This window comes from Marmota flaviventris, chromosome 4 (assembly GCF_047511675.1).
Source record: "Marmota flaviventris isolate mMarFla1 chromosome 4, mMarFla1.hap1, whole genome shotgun sequence".
NCBI classification, from domain to species: domain Eukaryota; kingdom Metazoa; phylum Chordata; class Mammalia; order Rodentia; family Sciuridae; genus Marmota; species Marmota flaviventris.
Genome location: NC_092501.1, coordinates 28,135,987 through 28,152,054, shown reverse-complemented (window position 1 = coordinate 28,152,054; position 16,068 = coordinate 28,135,987). Strand labels below are relative to the sequence as shown.

The following is a 16,068-nucleotide window of genomic DNA, read 5'->3' as shown; positions in this document are numbered from 1 at the left end:
CATAGAAAGTACTTGTTAAATATTATTTTTCTCCTAAAGTAGCTTTCTAGGAATAGACTTTGAGAGCTTAAAACCAGTTACCCAGTATTGAAACCAGCACTAACTTTGTGCCCTTAACTATGAATATAAAACAAGAAGCAGAATAAGGTAATCTCTATCTATATTTTTCATTTCTTTCTTTTTTTTCCCCCAATACTGGGGAATAAGCCAAGGGATGCTTTACCACCCCAGTCCTTTTTATTTTTTATTTAGGGTCTCACTAAGTTGCTGAAGTTGGCCTTAAATTCGAGATCCTCCTACTTCAACCTCTGAAGTTGCTAGAATTACAGGTATGCGCTATCACGCATGATTTTTCTATAATTTATTTGTGTTTTAAAATATTTACTGGTGATTTCATATGTGTAAGTTTCTTCTCAACAATATTATTACTCTTTTGAAGATAGAGGCCAAAATACCAAAAGTCTTCTTACTTTTTTGTATCCCCTATCACGCCTACCACATTGTGTATTCATAGTGACATTTACTTTGCCTAGCGGAAAAAGTACTGAATTGGAACTCAAGATCTAGGTTTTAGTCCTGACTTTATCATTGACTTTAGTAACTGCTAGATTTCTTCTCTTTTCCCCTCTAAATCCATCTCTACCTTTGTCTGTTCTGTATCCTAGAACAGATCATACCCATATGATCAGCATCCATGGCTCCTTTGACCTTCATATTTTTGTGGGGCTTGGTCAATAGAAAGTATCAGCAGGAGATGGGAAGGTGTTTCTCTGCCATATTGTTGTGAATTGGCTGCATCCCTTTTAAGGTCATAGATCCTATCAGTTGTTCCTCTTTAAACCCTTTCTGGGTTCTAATAACTAGACCCTCTCCCTGACCTCTTTGGGTTTATGGTTAGGAATAGCTCCAGGCTAGGCTAGGTGGCATACTACACTATTTATTCCTTGTTGGTTTTCTTAAACCATGCTCATTCCTTTGTATATAGTTCTTTATTAAAAGTCTTTTGAGATTTCCCTGTCAGGATCCTGACTAATTCAGTTTCTGCATTTGTAAATTCCTTTCAGCTTTAACACCATGTGTTTTAACCATTATACATTTTTAAAATAGAGACAAATTAGTAATAACAGTCACGTTTCATTTTTAACTTTTCTATATCCTTTATGCAATACCTCAAGAAAAGGCAGACAGTCCACTGTTGCTTTTCAATTTTTTATCTTCTCCATGAATGCAATACGCTATACATTCTAACAACAAAAAAATTCTATTAAATAATAGCTTAAGCTGGGCATGGTGGTACACTCTCAGCAGGTCTGGAGGCTGAGGCAGGAGGATTGCAAGATCAAATTCAGGTTTAGCAATTTAGTGAGGGGCTAAGCAACTCAGCAAGACCACATTTCTAAATAAAATACAAAAAAGGGTTGGGGTATGGCTCAATGCCTCTGGGTTCAATCTCCAGTACCAAAAAGAAAAAAAAAAAGTAATATCTTAAAATAGCTGTATCTTTGGGACATTTTTATCATTTCTGTAATTCTGTAGGTTATCTTAAATTCTATCCCCAAAGTAATAACATGATATCACTTTCTGGTGTGAATTCATTTTTCCCATCCCTTACACACTAGTATATCAAGTACTTTTTTTTGGTCACTATGCCAGTTCTTCCAACTTAGACATCTCAGACTCATGCCTCAACTAACCCCAACAGTTACTTCTTTCTGATATTGAGTCAGTCCAGCATTTTGTGTGTGTGTGTGGGTGGGTGGGGGTGAGTAGTGGGGATTAAACCCAGAAGTACTTGAAAAACTCTTAAGTTGCTAAGGCTGGTCTCAAACTTGCAGTTCTCCTGCCTTAGCCTCCTAAGTCACTGGGATTACAGGTATGTGCCACTGCACCTGGCTGGTCCAGAATTTTTGACAAGTTTAGACAAAGAAGTTTTCATGTAGGATTTTATTGCCTGGTTGGAGCAAATATCAGATTTAATGATGAAATAGTAAACAGTTTTCTCCATAGACTAAAATTGAGACAAGGATGCCCAGTATCACCATTCTGTTCATTTTACTGGCAGTCTTAGCAAGTACAGTAAGGCAGAATGAAAAATTTAAGGATTGGAAAAGGAAGATAGACATCATGATTATATGAAGAAAATCTAAAAACTCTTTTAGAATTAATAAGTGACCAACAAGGTTGCTGGATACAAAGTCATTGTACAAAAATTGGGTTACATTATCTAGCAAAAAGTTAGAAAATGAAAATTTTATAATGATCTGTACAAATTAAAAACAAATTATACATTTTAAACATTCAGTTTATTGTATATTAACGATAACTCAATAAAGCTGTTTTTTTAAAAGCAAACCATGTATAACCACGTATATTGGCATCATTGTTCTATCAGATGCCTAGGAATAAAATGTAAGAGAAAGTTTAAAAATTTCTTTTTTTTCATTTTTTGTTATGAAGATTTTAATACATATCTAGATCCCACAGCTGTTAATTTGCCATATGTGCTTTCTCTCTCCACCTCCCCTGCCCCTGCATAATAAACTCAGCTTCTGCAGAACACAGTACTTTTTATCAGCATTAACATTTCAGAATAGTTAAACTGTAACACTATGGAACAATTAAATCCCTGAGTTGCATTTCATTCACTGTATTATATTTTAATCTAGGGTAGTATGTTTCCATGAGAACAGGGACCTAATATTTGTATCTTTCTAATAGTATTTCATACTAGTAAGTGCTTAAAATCTGTTAATGGTTTATTCGATAACAATACAATTTCTGATTTGATTCTCTTGGTGCCTGAGATTCCTCAATCCAGTCATCCCTCACTCAATCCATTGAATGCTGATTAAAGTATGCTGCATACTATTTTTCTCTACCATAGGAAAATTTATCAGAAAGAGACCTTGCTTTCCTCTTATATTCCTGAACTCCAGTTTTGGTGAGATATTAGATTTACTGGGGGACAGTTATTATTTTTTAGAAATTTTAAAATTTGGGGGGACTTTTGGGAAACATTAGGTGTTATGATAACTCAGAGAATGTAAAGATATTTGAAGCAAGATTTGTGCTTGCTTTAGGTATTAAGTGGCAGATGTTATAATTGCTTATTTGCAATCTGGAATACAAGGCTGGTTTAACATCCCCAAATCAAGCAATGTAATAAGTCATAGTAACAGACTAAAGGACAAAAACTGCATGGCTATCTTGATCACAGAAAAAGCATTTGATAAAATTCTTTTCATGGTAAAAATGCTCAAAAAATTTGGAAAAGGAAACTTCTTCAACCTGATGAAGGGCATCTACAAAAAACAACAAATTCTCCACCTATCATACTTAATATTCTCTCCCCCTAAATACTTTATCAAGAACAAAACAAGATGTCTGTTCTCATCACTTCTAGTTGACATTGTTCACTCAGGACAGTTAGGCAAGGGAAAGAAAAAGCATCCAGATTGGAAAGGAAAAAGTAAATGCTATTTGCAAATGACATGATTTTGTATACATAAAATTCTAAGGAATACACACATCATACACACTAAAACTAATATATCAACAAGTTTGCAGGATATAAGAACAATATACAAAAGCAGTTGTATTGCTGTACACTAGCAATGAACAATCCTAAAAGGCAATAATAAAAGAATTCAATTTATACAGCAAACAAAAATGATTTTTTAAAAATAAATGGAGGAGTTTTTCTGCTATCCAGACCCCTCCCACATGGTGGGAGTTCTATCTCTTCTCACTTAAATAAATCCTCCTCAGTTTGCTCTTCCTTTCTGATTATCTGTGAATTTTTTAAAAAATAATTTTTAGTTGTTAATAGACTTTTATTAGTTGTTAATAGACCTAATAAACCCAGTGTCTCACACATATCAGGCAAGGGCTCTACTACAATCCTACTACAATCCTAGCCCTTGTCCATGGATTTTATTCATAAAATTTGCAAGACAAGAACCAAGAAAGAAATTGGCAAAGTGGGTAATCTAGTCTTATCTCAAAACTCTGGTTTCATCTTGTTGGCCCATATGGGGATTGTTGGAAAGATCCTTCACGATGAGAGATTTTGGGATGCTTCTTGCTCTTCTGTGTAGTTGACAGTATGAATGGAAATGGATGACAGTGTCAAAATGTTTCTCCAGGATCTTGGCAGGGGGATCAAAGACTCCAAGTTGGGTATTTGTGCCGCAGTCTGGCTGGGCACACAATCAGGAGCCACCACACAGCTTGTAGATTCAAACAGCAACTCTTTATTCCCGAACTCACACCAGCCGTCTACAATCACGTTCTGGGGAAATCCAAGTTCTCTGCCCAAATCCACGTTCTCTGCCCAAATCCACCTCCACTGGGCTTCTATCTCCCCAAAATATACTGTCTGAATCCCGTGAGAACTCAAGGGGAACTCAGGCAGCAGGATACGCCGTATTCCCAGCAGGAATAATCTTAAACCTTAAACCTGGAACCTAAACCAGGAACGCCCTAAACCCGATTATCTTAAACCGGGAACACCCTAATCCGCCTTGGTCCTTGAGCAAGGTCACCTACATTCAATGTCACTGCAACATGGGGTACGCTGGCAAGGAAATTGTCATACCTACTTGGCTAATGGCTCCCAGCATATTTGTATCATCTCAAAAGTTAGATGCTCTAATCCAACAAAAGAGAAAGGAGCAAACTTCAAGAAGGCAAATAGTGTCTTGGTACAGAGGAGAGTTCAGAGTATAGAGCAGAAGCAAGAGAGTGAGCCACATATTTTTAGTAGAATTTTCCAATGCTGTGCTTGAAATACTGGAGTATTCTGGTTCAGTCTCCACTTGTTTTTATCATGTGTTTATTCTTGTGCTTCAGTCAGTAACAGCCTGAATTATTGATGATCCTGAACTACATGAAAATGTTTGGTCATAGCTGGACTTCTTCATCGCATCAATTTTCAGTGCTCTTTGGGTGCTTTCCCTGTTTGTGCTTAGCAAAGTTGTGAAATGTCATTTGGTTTCAAGATATTGCTGACCTAGCATTTGAGGTATCAGGGAGGAAGCCTCATCCTTTCCCTAGTGTCAGCAAGATAATGCTCTTCAACCTTTTGCTGCAGACACTTTTCCTTATCCAGGGGACTTTTGTGAGTCTCTTTCCCATCCATCTTGTTGGTCAGCTGGTCAGTTTGTTGCATATGTCCCTCTCACCATACTGCTTTGAATATTGTTGGTTCAATAAAGGAATTGAAATGCACCAGCTATTGTCAAACATAGAAAGCAATTGGCCTTACTACTTTAAATGTGGTATGCCCTTGGCTTTCCTCACAGCAATGCAGTCCTCATATATTTTCAGAGGCTGCCTCTTCTCTATCCTCTTTTCTTTATTCATCATCAGCACCAATGAAGCAAAGACCCCTGGGAAATCATACCTTTTCCAGTTGCACGTATTCTTCTTGGTGGTCTTCTTAAGCACCAGACCCTTCCACAAGACAGTCTACCTGCAGTCTGCCTTGAGCAACTTATCCTCTGCAAACAAGTTCTCTTCACCACATTCATTTCCTGCCAAAAGGAAGGCTAGTGAAGGCCACTGAGTTGCCTGCCATCCCAAGGGGATGAGTGGGTTGGAAGGAGGCTGTGGCAGCTCTTTTTCTATGTCCTCTGCCAAGGGTTCCCTGCATATGCCCTTCTATTTGAGAAATTAGAATTTTTGTCTCTGGTGCACGCAAAGCAGAATCTTCCTGGCACCAGTATGTGGATTTTTAATATACCCTGAGTCTTGAAAGGACAACAGTTTTTTCTGCGGGTACTTTCTAGCATTTGCCAGCCTGGACTGATTTGTATACTTTGGGGGTTTTTTATTGATTTTTAAAAAATAAATGGCAGTGGAATGCATTACAATTCATATTACACACATAGAACACAATTTTCCGTATATCTGGTTGTATATAAAGTATATTTACACCAATTCCTGTCTTCATGATTGCCTCGCATGCACAAGGCCCTGGGTTCAATCCCCAGCATCCCTCCCCCACAAAAAAAGAATACTTTATTTTTCTCCCTGTCCCATTTATCCTCCCACCTCTCCTTCTTGCCTTCCAGCACTCTTAGATGAATGGATTTTGTAATTATAGCTGTTGTATTTTGTGGATTTGTTATTTTTGTTGTTTTTCTGTGAAGCTCATAAATTGGATGTGGGAGGTGAAGGAGTATCTCAGCTGTTCCTTCTTTACTCCCTTTACAGCCATCACTATCTTCTTTCATACAACCCTCAGGTTAGGTTTGGGTCTCTCTTGTTCTGCTGCAAAAAAAAAAAGTAAAAGAAAAATAAGAAAAAGGAAAAAAAGTTCCTGAAGAGGTGGGACAGAATGAAAGACCTCATAGCCAATCTGGGTTTTGAGGAGTAATTTTCTTCCCCTTGGCCTTTACTTGAGGGTACTGAGGATTGAACCCAGGCCTTGAGCATACTAGGCAAATGCTCTTCCACTGAGCTTTTCCCCTTGAAGGGGAAAAAGTTTTTTTCACTGGTACATTTAAACTCCCCACCTATGTGGAGGTGCCAGTTCTGGACAAGTGCCACTGTAACACAGAATGTTCAGAGAACCTGAACTTTTCAAATCCGGAGGGTGAAAATTTATTGTTGGTCACTGACAGAGAGGTCTGGTTGGTATTTCAAAGGAATATTAGGTGCTGCAAATAGGAACTAAAGGCGTAAACTTATTAAACCTGTTATTGGTGATGTTTACCTGTCATTTTAAGAGACTAAATATGGGCTAGGAGGGTAGACATCAAAATACTTGTACAATTTTAAAATGTCACAATTAAATGTGAGCTGGTCACCCCCACACACACACACACACACAAAGTCAGGAATAAATTTAATCACCCATGTGTAAGACTGTATATGGAGAATGCAAAGCATTGTCGAAAAATCTTGAAAGGCCCTAACAACAAATAAATAAATAGACATCGCATATTCATAGGTTAGAAAATATTTTCAAGATTACAACACTCTCCAGCTGACCTACAGGTTTAATGTAATCCTATAGTAACCCCAGCTGCCTTTTTTTTTCTTTTTACACAAATTGACAAGTCTCATCTGGAAATACAAAGAACTTGGGATAGTCAAAACAATCTTGAACAAAAGAACAAAATTAGAACCACACTTCCTGATTTCAAAACTTACTATAAAGCCATTATAATTAAGAGGATGTGGTACTGGTAAAAGGTATAAAAATATTGGCATACAGTTGAATAAAACTGAGAGTCTGGAAATAAAATGTTATAGTCAATTGATTTTTGATAAGTGTTCTATTTCACTAGAAAGAATTTACTAGTTTTTAAAGCCTTTTTAAACAAATGGTGCTGGAACAAGTGGCTATCTACATGCAAAAAGATTGAAGATGGACCCTTATATCACATACAAAAAAGGAATCAAAAGTCAGCACCTACTTTTCTCTGGGAGAAGTTTGGCAAAAAAAAGTTCTTTGTCAGTACTTCTTTCTTTTAAAGTATCACATCATGATTTATAATACGATTGTGCGTATTGCTGTCATTTATACTGTAGTCATAATTGTCTTTTGTTATTTTATTTGCCATGTACTTTATATTCAAAACTTCTAATAAGTGGTGCTCAATTAATATTTTCAAAACAGAAATAAATTAAGAAGAAAAAATGTCAAAAAAATAAAGCTAAATATAAGAATTTTAACAAATATTTTAGAAGAAAATAGGAATAAATCTTTGTGACCCCGGGTTAAGCAAAGCCTTCTTAGATATAACACAAAAAGAAAAAAATGGATAAATTGAACTTTATCAAAATTAAAAAACTTATGCTTCAGAGGATAACAATAAAATGAAAGGACATCCTGAAAAATGGTAGAAAATCTTTCAATCATATATCTGATGGGGTTCTTGTATCTAGAATTTCGAAGAACACTTACATAGGCTGAGGATATAGCTCAGTGGAAGAGCATTTGCCTAGCATGCTCAAGGCCTGGATTCAATCCTCAGTCCCCCCAAGTAAACAAATGCTTAAAACTCAACCATAAGGGGGAAAAAAAATTTAAAAATGGGCAAGGACTTGAATGGACATTTCTCCAAAGATATAAATGGCCAAGAAACTCATGAAATGATATTCAATATCACTAATCATTAGGGAAATACGAATCAAAACAAGATACCACTTTCTACCCACTAGGGTGATATAATCTAAAAACTGTGTTGCAAAAGATATGGTGCAACTAAAATCTTCATATACTGGGAATTTAAATGGTGAAACCTGAGAATTCCTCAAAATGTAAAACATAGAGTTGTTGTATCAACTCATCCCACTCTTAAGTATATACCCCTATTATGTCCACACAAAAACTGGGTACCTAAATGTCCACAGCATTATCTTTTAGAGAATAATCATTTTACAACACCTAATCAAATCAGTTAAAGATCATCAATGCTAAAACTCTTAGATAAAAGGTTGATTGGGAGTTAAACAGCCACATGGTACAAAAATATCACCCTATAAATTATTTACTAATAAAAAAAGTAGAAACTTGGCATTATATTTGAATATCTGCTTGTTGCCACCTTACCCAATAATCAAACTTAACACTACTACCAGTGGAAGAGCTTATCCTCCAATCCTCTCCTTCAATCTTGTCCTTCAGGATTGACACCTGGAAAGTGGTTGAAAACCTGGAAAGCAGCTTAACAAAGCATTTGGTGGTTTGCCCTTGATCAAGCAGGAAGGAGTAGATTACAGGACCAGCCCATAGAATGGCCACCCTTGCCAGGTTGCTTAGAACTTTTCCAAATTTAGCATTGAAATTCCTATATCCCTGGAGGCTTGGGAGGTTGAGGCAGGATGATCACAAGTTCAAAGCCAGTCTCAGCAACTTAGTGAGACCCTGTCCCAAAATAAAAAATTAAAAAAAAAAAAAAAAAGAAAAAAGAAAGGGCTGGGGATGTGGCTCAGTGATTAAGTGCTCCTGGGTTTAATCCATGGTTTAAAAAAGGAGGAGGGGGAGGGGAGGGGGAGGGGAGAGGGGGAGGGGGAGGGGAGAGGGGGAGGGGAGGGAGGAGGGGAGAGGGAGGGGAAGGGGGGAGGGAGGGGGAGGGGAAGGGGGAGGGAGGGGGAGGGGAAGGGGGAGGGGAGGGGAAGGGGGGAGGGGGAGGAAAAATTCCTAATACAAAGCTGGAAGGTTGGTCACTCTGTCAACTCAGTAAAACTACCTCTATATTTTTTCCCCTGGTCCTCACCTCCTTGCCCCAATCCTAGAGTTATGGGAGGAGGAATTGAATAATAATGAAAAATGATAAAAGGTATGGCACTTTGTTCCCCATTAGTAGTTGGTTTCTGAATCAAGGGGAGATTTAAATTGGATGTGAGATTTTTTTGGTGGATGATAAAAATATTTCCAAATTGATGGTGGTGATGTTTGTGCAATTCTGTGACTATGCTAAAAACCATTGAATTGTATAGTATAAGTGATTGAATTGTTTATAATTTATATCTTAAGCTGTTTTGAAAGTGTGAGAAAGAAGTTTTTATTAGATTGGTCTGGAACTTTTTATACCTGAAAGAGACTAAAAAACTATACAATTTCCCTGAGATGTGATCAACATAACAAAAGAAAAGGGTTGACACCAGTGGAGACATAATAAATTTTAAAATTTATTCTGTCAATAAACTGGCTACACTCATTTGAATGGATTTTTGTTCCCTGTAACCAAGAGGTTTTGGGGGGTTTTTGTTTGTTTTTTTGGAGGAGTATAGGGGATTGAACCCAGGGGCACTTTATCACGAGCCATATCCCCAATCCTTTTTATTTTTTGAGATAGAGTCTTGCTAAATTATGGAGGCTGGCCTTGAATTTTTGATCCTCCTGCCTCAGCCTCTCAAATTGCTAGAATTTGAGGTGTGTAACAACATGCCTGGCTGAGAGAGTTTTGACTAAAAACATCCAAAGAATATTCAATCCATTCATTCTGAAGATGCTAAATCTTAACCATGGATAAAATCATGACTAGTTGTCTATATGCTCTGTATATTTATATCACTGCTCTGGTCCTTCACAGACTTTTTTTTTTTTTTTTTAAAACAAGCCACATTGGCATTATGCCACTAGTATATATTGGAAATGTATTAGAAAACAGCCATATGTATGTGTTATTGAGGTCCTGAGGAGACATTTGTTTTTCCCTTGGGTATTAGTCTGAGGAGTAGCTGGGCTTCTAAACATTTGGTTTATTTATAATTTATGTATATGGAATTGTGTCATAAAAAGAATTTTTTATTTTCTTTTGCCTTCCTAATTCTTTCCGAAGCTGTTCCTGTATAATGGTGCTTTCCTGGATGTATCATCAATCATATACTTTTATTTCCCTTGCCCACAGAGAGGGCCCATGACTAAGCTCTCCAGACAGGATGTCTCATTCCTTTGTCCACGCTTGTTGGTCTGGAGGAGGAAACACAACACAAACAAAGTCATTCAGAATCCTACCAAAGATTTTTTCTGGAGCTGTCAGCTATCCCCAAGTCCCCATGTCCATAGGATTATGGGCCATAGGACTATGTAAGATTAGAGCTTTTGTTGCCATCTTTACTATCAAGAGGGAAGAGCCTATTTGAGAATGAAACCAACAGAGGCAAATGTCCTGAGGACTTTGAGTCTCTGGACCCATCTGTTCCTCAAACTAGGACTATTCATATACTTTTCTGTAAATAAACCAATATACTTCCTTTTTGGATTTTTAAAAAGTTATGCCAGTTTAATTTGAATCTCTGTCACTGGCAAAAAAAAAAGAAGCCTGAGTGATATAGTTACTTATTAAGTTTTCCTCTTTTTTTTTTTTAATATTTACTTTTTAGTTGTAGTTGGACACATACCTTTATTTTACTTATTTATTTTTATGTGGTGCTGAGGGTCGAACCCAGGTCCTCACACATGCTAGGCAAGGACTCTACCGCTGAGCCACAACCCCGGCCCCAAGTTTTCTTCTTTTCATTGACAGAAAGTCAGAGTCAAATTTGTATCCACATGTGGACAGGATCAAGTTGAATGAATTGTGTATTTACATTTTTACTTGCTTCATCTTTTTTCTTCACTCATATTTTATCTTGTTATGTACTTTTGTAAGCCTCTTCAAATCCCTTTATAACATGATAGTAGATAGTAGTGATTATTTCCTATATTACCCTGAGTCTGGACTAGAACAGAATTAAGGGTTTATTCCTAAAGGACATATAGTTGATTTCTTACTCAAACTTCACTCTCCCTTCTTCTTTTCCCAATCCTGATTTTTTTTTTTTTTTTTTTTTTTTTGTAGAAATCATTCTTCTTCTATATAGCTTACGTGCTTTAGTCTGTCCTCAGTGACAGCTTCAGGGATGGACCTAATTAAGGGTAACTTCCTCCTCCTGAGGAGGAATTGACTCAGTGACTTGTGCCGTTGAGATGTCAAGACAGGTTTGCTGATGGCTTTTACTTCTGGAAAACCTTCTGAAAATGATGCTTCCCCTCTTTTACTGTATTTATAGTGTAGATATGGTTTTGAAACTATTTTAGCCATCTCGCCCACCCAAATTCAAAAGAATCAGGAAAGTGGAGCAGAGCTACTGGAATAAATTAGTTCTGAGAATTGCTCTATCTCTGAGTTTCAGTTATATAAATCAACAAATATTTTCATTCAAGCCACTTTGATTTGGGTATACCCTCTACTGGGATCCTGGTATACCTGGAGGATGAGTCAGTGTCTGTTCTAGCAGTTGCTATAACAACCTACCTTATTAGTTTTAAGAAATTCCAAAGCTCTGTATAGTATGACAGTCCACTGATAACATAGATATCTAATGTTTAGGAAAACAATCTTAACTAGTAAGTCTGTTGGTTTGACTGAGTTCAAAGGCCTCTAAATCTCCTGCTTGACACACAGAGTGCAGTCAGCTTTCTAGAGAATGTACTTTATACCCTGAGATCATTCAGAAGTCAATTATTGTTTCTGTGAAGATAGGGCATGTATAAATAAGTCATCCTGCTTGACTATCTTTCAAGTCGTTCTGGAGGGTCCACTCACAAGAAACTGAAGTGAGGGCCCTTCCCTTCTTTTGTAGGCCAAGGGGGAATAATGATAAATGATACAATCATTTGTATCATTTAAATAAATGACACAATTATCTCTGAAGACAAAAGTCATGATTATGAAAATAGCACATTTTACTTATCTAGCCCAAATTCATATGATGGCCTTTGGACACAACCTCCATAGTAAAAAAAAAAAAAAAAGTTTGAAATTAAAGATTTTTTTTTGTATCATCGATTGAACCCAGAGGCACTGTGCTAACCACATCCCCAGCCCTTTTTATTTTTTATTTTGAGACAGGGTTTCACTAAGTTACCTTGAGGCTCGCTGAATTGCTGAGGTTGGCTTTGAATTCGCGATCCTCCTGCCTTCGCCTTGCTTTTTCATACCACAAGGTAAATAGACTGTCATAGCAACAAACTGTTTTGACCAACAGGTTATTTTTGTGATGCTTTTGGGGGACTAATATTCTACACTATTTGATTCTTATATGAAAGCTTATTTTCTTTAGTTCTCTAGTTCTCCTGAAAGCAATCATTATAAATAATTTCTTGCTGGGCATAATGGCACATGTCTGTAGTCCCAACAACTCACAAGGAAGGAGAATTTCTTGAGCCCTGGGAGTTCCAGGGCACCTGGGCCAGATCACATCTAAAAAAAAAAAAAAATTGTTTTTTCTTGTAGAATTTTTAAATAATATAGAATATATTCTATATTAATATTTACATTATATTTTTATAATATAATATATAATATTTATATTATATTAATATTTATATTATATTCTATATTAATATAAATAATATAAGAATATATTTTATGGGATGATGCAAAATAAAGAAATAAATTATTATTTTCTATGTTGATATTCTGCTGTTCAAAAAAACCAAAATGAATAGTATGTCACTAGTTTGTCAAAAGTTAAAGGCTTTGAATATATTAGGAATATTATTCTGTACCATTAATAATTTTCATTATTTACTTCTGGAATATTGGGAATTGAACCCAGGGCCTCAGGCATGCTAGGCAAGTATGCTCTACCACTGAACTACATCCCCAGCACTTATGTTATTTTTTAAAGTATGTGCTCTTTTTTAAAAAAAGACATAAACTTGCAGTAATTAACTTTTGGGGGCAGGCTTTATGTCTAATTCAATGAGTTCATTCATTACTCATATATGTTCTTTGCAATTTATTTCTTCAGAAGAATTCAAGTTTTAACATTGAAAGGGAATAGTTTTGTGATAAGAGAAAATATGAAAATAGTGTTAATTTAATTATTTACACATCCTTTTTGGTCTCTGGATATTCTAAAAAGATTTTTTTGTTTTGTTTCAGAAGTTCAAAAATGCTTAGAGTATCTTTGATGGAGGATTTTGGGAGTAATTATTTTATTATTTCATAGTTACCATTTTACATTTTTCTATAAGATGAAATTTCAGTCCTAACTTAAAAATGTGAAGAAAGAAACAATCTTTTTATTGTTACCACATAAATCTGGGAATCTTAAGATATTGCTCAAGAAAGAAAACCTTTCGTAAATCTCTCTCTAATCATTAACCAGAAGTATATAACCCTTTGGTTATCTCTCTTAAATGTAAAATTCTGTAACATTTTAAAAGTGATTTAATTAATAACTTATTAATCAAAATTGGCTTACTAAGTAGAGATGATGCAGCATATTTTTCTCTGGAGTCATTCTAATTAAGCATTTTCTTCTGTTGAATTCTCTCTGTGTAATCAATTACAGTCGTTAATTGTACCACTTAACAAACAGGGATGTGTCTGAGAAATAAGTCTCTAGTAAATGTTATTATGCAAACATCACAGGGTATACTTACATAAACCAAGACAGCTATGTCAGTAGACATAAGAATCTTAGGGGACCACCATCATTTTGAATACCATCCTTGACTGAAGCATCCTTATGTGGTGTATTTACAGTATACACATATTGAATCATTAGGAATAGTTTAGACTTTAGGAGATATGAGAAATCATTTTACGTAAGACCAGTTTCCTGACTCTTTTTTTGTATGTCTCACAGTCTTTCATAGTAAAGCCTTTAAATAGGGATGGTAACTGGGCATAGCAGCATACGTCTGTAATCCTAGTGACTCAGGAGGCTGAGGAAGGAAGATTGCAATTTCGAGGCCAGCCTTAGCAATTTAGTGAGGCCCCGAGCAACTTAGTGAGACCTTGTTTTATTTTATTTTATTTTTTTAAAGAGAGAGAGAGAGGATTTTTAATATTTATTTTTTAGTTTTTGGCGGAAACAACATCTTTGTTTGTATATGGTGCTGAGGGTCGAACCTGGGCCGCACGCATGCCAGGCAAGCGCGCTACCGCTTGAGCCACATCCCCAGCCCGAGACCTTGTTTTAAAATAAAAATAAATAAATAAATAAAAAGGCTGAGGATGTAGGTCAGTGCTAAAGCACTCCTGGGTTCAATCCCCAGTACTATATATATATATATGAATGGCAACACTTAAAAGGGGAGAATTCACAGAAAAACTTATCTGATAGAATAGGAGTGTTCCTAAAAAATTGTGTTTTAAATATTGCATTAAGATCAGAACTTCATGGTACTAGGAGAGCTTGCGAATTAAAGAAATCCTATGGCGTGTCCTTAGGTAAAAGGAATTGCCACACTATTTTACTATTTTTGTATATTTTGTTTTTATTAGATCATAAAATCTTACATATCTTCTGGTTGAATCTTCTCCCCAGATGATCTATGTCTTCTACCTCACCAATGAGCAGGAGGGTATCTGTTGGTGTTTCTGCCATATGGATATAGGCCATTATTCTTTGTAAATTATGGGATGTAGGACTATTTTCCTTACTTTTCTGAACCTCAGTTGCTCAACTGGTAAACCAGAATAAAAATACCTACCACATAAAATTGTTGGAAGAATTAAATTAGATAGAAATCTTTTGAGTGCAATGTATTTGTTACTTAATAAACCTATAAAGATGTTCACATATAATAGACATCCATCAAATACAAATTCTCTTAGTGCCTCTAAGTCATTGATCAAAATGTTGCAGGTAATGGAGCTACTTCAGACTCTCTAAGAATGCCAGTAGACATCCCTCAGGAAATGTTATTCTGTTAATTTCTTTGAATGTATAGTTGTTAGACCAGCTAAAGATCCTTGTAAATATGCTCTCATCCAGTTCAAGTTTTTTGAACTGTGTAGGAATAATGATTTATCTTGTCAGATGAACTCAAGATACATGATGCCAACTGCCAATTTAATGATCATATAAGGAAAGGAAATTTAATTTGATTCTGTGCTTTGTTCTTAAGGTATTCATTCTGGTTCTTAGTGATTATCTTTTTTTTTTTTTTTTAATAAGAGAATAAGGTTTATTTGATATGCATATGGAGTCCTCATAGAAGTGAAAGGAAAACCCCAATGAGCCAGTTAGACCCAGAGGCTTATTTACCATTTTAACAAAGGGTGATACATTTGTGCAAAAGTGACAAGACAAAGGAAAAGCACTTTTAGCTTCTAAGTACAGTAAATTGTAGGAGGGTAAATATGTGTGTGTGTGTGGGGGGGGGAACTAATAGAAGAGCAAGTTTACTTTAAAATAAGCTTTGTTATGCAAATTCCTCTTAGTGCTAGTTCTGGGCTGAATCTGGAGCCCTCTCTCATTCTGCCTTTTCTGGTAGTGGTGGTGGGGAGCAACTTCACAAAGGGTAATCTGTGCCTGGCTTTTAGGCAAATAGGAGGAGGGTAGAGTGCTTGTTTCTGTTCTGTTGATTCTTAGTTGCCTTTAGATCAAAATTCTCCTTATGCCAAAGTAGCATCTTTTGGGGTGGCATATTCCGAGCCCTTTGGTCCATAAACAAAAATCTGCCTGTGTGCACAGCTCAGTGAAGATGGTGGTGGGTAAACTAGATGCCGCTGCTGCTGCTCCTGTACTCATCTTAGTGATCATCTTTTAAAAATCAAAAACCATTTTGTATCAATAAATCTTTCCAGATCTTTCTAGTAGGTAATC

The 16,068-nt window shown here is 36.2% G+C and overlaps 1 protein-coding gene and 1 pseudogene across 1 annotated transcript in view; both read left to right on the top strand.

The window, feature by feature from the left end:
- The first annotated feature begins 26 nt into the window (after window positions 1–26).
- The window catches only part of Abcc2 (ATP binding cassette subfamily C member 2), a 71,201-nt gene continuing 55,159 nt past the window's right edge, over window positions 27–16,068 (top strand). The window contains exon 1 of the mRNA XM_071611003.1: window positions 27–329. The gene's annotated coding sequence lies outside the window, so the exon portion shown is untranslated. The remainder of the gene's footprint in view (window positions 330–16,068) is intronic.
- On the top strand, window positions 4,097–5,566 carry LOC114088353 (etoposide-induced protein 2.4 homolog; annotated as a pseudogene).